This window comes from Schistocerca serialis, chromosome 1, assembly GCF_023864345.2.
Source record: "Schistocerca serialis cubense isolate TAMUIC-IGC-003099 chromosome 1, iqSchSeri2.2, whole genome shotgun sequence".
NCBI classification, from domain to species: Eukaryota; Metazoa; Arthropoda; class Insecta; order Orthoptera; family Acrididae; genus Schistocerca; species Schistocerca serialis.
In genome coordinates, this window is record NC_064638.1 from 1,087,296,735 (window position 1) to 1,087,302,182 (window position 5,448).

At 47.9% G+C, this 5,448-nt stretch overlaps 1 pseudogene; it reads left to right on the forward strand.

The window, feature by feature from the left end:
- Positions 1-1,835: 1,835 nt before the first annotated feature.
- Positions 1,836-1,953, forward strand: LOC126421018 (5S ribosomal RNA; annotated as a pseudogene).
- The last annotated feature ends 3,495 nt before the right edge of the window (positions 1,954-5,448 follow it).

A 5,448-nucleotide genomic window follows, 5' to 3' on the forward strand; every position in this document is an offset into this window, starting at 1 on the left:
GCAAGCTGCTTCTTGACGGGAATCTGCGCTCAAGGGAACACTGTTCTCAGTACTCCTTCATAATGATTTTCTAACATTTATCTCTTCTTAATGATTCTTCCACCCCCACCCTGAGATACCTTGGCCTCACCCTCGACCGACACCTCACCTGGACCCCTCACCTCCAGACCATCCAGCAGAAAGCCCATTCCCACCTCCGCCTTCTGAAACTCCTGTCTGGCCGGACATGGGCATTGCATCCTTCTACCATCCTCCACACCTACAAATCCCTCATCCGTTCTATCCTCTGTTATGACAGCGTTGCCTGGATGTCCGCACCCACCCGCTATTATAAGGCCCTCCAATTCCTTGAACACCATGCGCTCTGCCTTGCCTTCCATATCCGCCTTCCTTTCCCCACACAGCTCCTGTGTGAACTCATCCCCTTCCCCCACCTCCTCCTGTTCCTCCAACATCTCCGCATCCTTTACATTGTCCGCAGGCTTGATCCCCCCCACCCTCTGGTTTCCTCCTTCCTCTCCACCCCCCACCCATTGCCGCCCTTCTATCGCTGTATCCCTCCCTCTCTCCACCTCCACACCCTCCATCTCCTTCATCAGGGCAAATTGCAGCGCCTCCCCCTCCTGGATGAACTTCGCTGTGACATCTACCCTTCCTTCCAACATGGCCTTGTTCCCCCCCCCCCCTCCCCAGGGCACCCTTTTTCCTATCCCCTCCTTCTCCCAGAGCGGATTTTCCTCCTTCCCTCCATGAGATCCTGCACCCCATTCTTGCCTCTTTCCTGCCCACATCCCTCCTTACCTGGCCGTCTTCAGGGCGCCCCCCGCCCATCTCCCCCCCCTCTCTTCCCCTCCCTTCCTTCTTCCAGTCTCCCTCATCTCCTTGCGCCTGGCAGATCCCCCGTTTTGATCGTCGTCAGTGTGCCACATCAGTGTTGTATTTAGTGCCGTTTCTCCTGTGCGTCAAGATGTGTGATTTTAATTGTGTGCTGCCTTGAGGTTCACTGTCAGTGTTTGTTATCTGCTATGCCATCTGTCGATAGTTTTATGCTCCAGTCATACTGTGCCTTGAGTTCTTTTAATTGTGTGGTTTTTGTGTGTGCTACTTTTTACGGTTTTTATCTCCATTTTCAAGTCGCCTTTTTTTTGTCTATTGCCTTCCATGATGCCCCCCCCCTTTTTTATATCTATGTTCTCCATATTTTCTCCTTTGTATATTTTTAAATGTCTTCTATTGTTTGTACTATGTCTTTCGGCTGAAGAGCAACGCATATGCTGCTGCCAGCCCACGCCAATGGGAAATTGAAATACAATAAAGGAAACAAAAAAAATGATTCTTCATACTGTGCCTTATGGGCATTAACTTTCAAATTATATTTAGCATGGCTTGTGATTCAGTCAACTAACAAGTAAACAAATACTCTATCACTAATTTCCAATAATCTCATTTCTTAATCATTCCCTCAATAGCTTTACAATAGGGAAATTTTTGTTTACAACCCTTGAAGTATTTTTACTTAACGGTAAATAAGAAATAAATTGAACTTTAATTAGATGAATCGTTTATCGATGCTTTGTGTATCCTATCAACACTGCTTAGGAAGCTAGAATATCAAGTATGAGAAGACCCGATTCATTTATTTACTCTCTCATGTCATCCACGCATCAAATTTCACATTCTTTTACACATATACGTAACACACACAGGCAATCTTGTCTAACTACGCAGAAAGCATTCCTGCTGACGTCACATATTCTGCATGCATGACTATTCATTTCAAGCTACTTTCACACGTAAATCATAGAACATACAGAATTTCTACCATTAAATGATTAGGCAACGGCCTTGCCGCAATGGATACACCGGTTCCCGTCAGATCACCGAAGTTAAGCACTTTTGGGTGTGGCCGGCACTTGGATGGGTGACCATCCGGGCCGCCATACGTTGTTGCCATTTTTCGGGGTGCACTCAGCCTCGTGATGCCATATGAGGAGGCACTCGACCGAATAGTAGCGGCTCCGGTCAAAGGAAACCATCATACCGACCGGGAGAGCAGTGTGCTGATCACACGCCCCTCCTATCCGCACTCTCATTGAGGATGACACGGCGGTCGGATGGTCCCGGTGGGCCACTTGAGGCCTCAAGACGGAGTGCTGCTGCTGCTGCTGCTACAGACTAAGTCAATGCTACATTAACAAATACAAACACAGAACTACCCCAAAGTACTCTCTTCAATGTCTCCCATGCATTCTACAACCTTCATTCATACAGTAATTTACTCCTCTGGCTTCCTTATTTTTATTTTTCCTTTCCGTGCCCCTGACACGCTTCATGTGGCGCCTTGCTTCTTTTCTTCTGCAATTAGATCTTCCTGCTAAATCTAGTTCTTGCCCTTTTGACTCTATCATAAACGACTTACCTTGCCTTGTTGACATTATACAATATAATACTAGGGACAGAAAACCTATGAGTGATATTTAATAGCCAGCCAGTGCGGCCGTGCGGTTCTAGGCTCTTCAGTCTGGAACCGCTCGACCGCTACGGTTGCAGGTTCGAATCCTGCCTCGGGCATGGATGTGTGTGATGTCCTTAGGTTAGTTAGGTTTAAGTAGTTCTAAGTTCTAGGGGACTCAAGACCTCAGATGTTAAGTCCCATAGCGTTCAGAGCCATTTTTTGAACAGAAATGCTGTCTCGGGAGTTTCTAAACACGTTCGCAGGAGACCTTCTGTAAAGTTTGGAAGGCAGGAGGCGAGGTACTGGCGGAAGTAAAGCTGTGAGGACGGGGCGTGAGTCGTGCTTGGGTAGCTCAGTTGGTAGAGCACCTGCTCACGAAAGGCAAAGGTCCTGAGTTCGAGTCTCGGTCCGGCACACAGTTTTAATCTACCAGAAAGTTTCAGGTGGGGTGGGTTTGGACATATCAACAGTGTACAGGAGATAGAGGAGAGGGGAAAGGACGGAGCCTTGGGACACGCCGATGGAGGGATAGAAGGTACGGGAGTTGGAATTGTGGATAGTGACATAGGAGGGGCGACAGGGAGGAAGGAAGCAACGAGATGGACGAAATTGATAGGAAGAGCATAGGTCTGGAGTTTGAAGAGGATCCCGGGATGCCAGACACAGTCAATGGCGTTCTGGACAACAAGGGAAACAAAGATAGCAGAGCTATGGGAAATAAGTTGGAGAGAAAGAAGATTGGTAAGGTTAAGAAGCTGGTCATCAGCTGAGAAGAAAGGCCGGAAACCACACTGCGTAAGGGGAAGGAAGTGGTGCTGCTTAAGGTGGCGGTGAATACGGCGGGAGAGGATGGTCTCGAAGAACTTGCTGGACGTGGAGGTGAGGCAGATGAGATGATAGGAAGAGGTATCAGAGGGGGGGATTGTTGAGTTTAGGGAACAGCAGGACATGGGAAGTCTTCCACAGATTGAGGTAAAAGCCAGTAGAGAGGAGGACATTATACAGGATAGCAAGGACAGCCAGGAAGGACGGGGGGGGGGGGGGGGGGATTGCTTATTCCTTGAGGTGGCGGTAAGTGACATCATCATGACCAAGGGCGGTGTTGCATTTGGAGCGGATGACGAGTGTGATGTCGCGTGCGGTGATGGGAGTGTTGATGACTGAGAGGGATAACTGATCCAAGTACTGGAAACTTGGGGCGAGCGTTGGGACAGAGTTATCAGTGCGGTCAAGGACGGTGGGAAAGAGGAAGTAATCAAAATGGGGATCGTCGGGAATGGCTCATTCAGAATTTCTTGGAATGCCTTTATATGCGCGTCCCACATATTGTGCTTGCGGTAGCGGTATAGCCTACACAGCCGCGCTAACTCTTTCATGGTGCGTTCTGCGGGCTTAGGCGATGGGTGGAACAACGAGATAAAGTTCGCCTTCATTTTTCTCCGCTTTAACATCTGCAGCCAATGTTGAGACGCAATTGCTGCCCGTTGTCCGTGATTACCCGTCTGACTGGCCCGACCTCTCGCACGAAATTGTTTACAAATGCCGCCGCCATCGTTTTCCCCGTTGCTTTCCTCAGCGGAGTAAAGCAGACAAATTTTGATGTTAGCTCCACAGCTATGGGAACATACGTGTAACCAGACTTCCTCCGAGTTATTGGCCCGAATAAGTCCTCCGCAGCAACTTCTTGCAACCTGTTAGGAATTATCGGGTACATCGGAGCGGCGAAAGATGTGGTGGATGGCTTGGTTTTTTGACACGGCTTACACACCCTGATCACTTTTTAGCATATTATTAAAATAGCATGCCTCGCGTAGCTTCTGAAAGCTCTTCCGTGCCCCAAAGTGTCCATAGCTTATGTGGGTGTACCACATTAATTTATTTATCATTTCCTCAAGTATTATCACTAGCCATCGCGGGTCTTTTATGTTCCGTTTCCGGAAAAGAGTACCATTTTCTACCCTATAATATTGCCGAATTGCGGCTTGATTTCTATCCCTCCACTTTTCCTTCACTTCTTTGAGTATGCGGTCCTTGTCTTGTTCGCGGCCAACATTCGTTAATGACATTTCAACAAAGTTTTCGAAGGTGACATTTTTCAGGTACAAAATGCTGAAATTGTTTATGCCCGGTTCACCGTCTGCTCCGTTTCTTAGGCTTATCGGAGCCTGAGAGAGAGCGTATACAATCAGGTTCTTTTCCCATGGTATGTACTCGATTGTAAAGTTGTATTCTTGGAGGTAAAGCGCCTAGCGAGATAACCTGCTGTGGACCAACTTTGCGAACATCAGGAATTGTAGTGCCCGATGGTCGGTAAATACCTTCGCGTTCCTTCCGTACAAGAAGTATCTAAATTTACCGAACTGCCAGACAACTGCCAGCCCCTCGAGTTCCGTGACCAAGTAGTTTCTTTCTTCTCTCGACAGCAGTCTGCTCGAGAAAGGAACGGGCTCCCAACTCGAAGAATCGTTAGCGTGTTCTCCTTGAAACAGAACCGCACCAATGCCGTTCGCCGAACTGTCCGTCATGAGGCAGAAATCGCGACTCAAGCCTGGATGTGCGAGAATAGGTGCATTTACTAATGCCTCCTTCAACCTTTCGAATTCAGCCTGTGCTTGAGCATCCCAATACCAAATCTAATTCTTTCCTGTTAGCACGCAGAGACGTGGCGTGGCCGGCACGCATAAGTTCACAAATTTCTTGAAAAAATTTGCGGCTCCTAAGAATCCTCTTAGTTGCTTCTTCGTTGTTGGCCTTGGAAATTCAGCAATCGCTTTAATTCTCTCAGGGTCGGGTTGTAACCCGTCCACCGAAACTATGTGACCTACAAACTTAATTCTCTTACGCCCAAACTGCGGTTTCTCTAGGTTCACTGTTGTACCGGCACGTTCAAAAGCGTCTAATAAACGGTTCAACACCTCACTGTGTTCTTCCCAGGATTTTTCTGCTATTAGGACATCGTCAATGTATAATGTAATTCTCTCACGTAGGTCCTC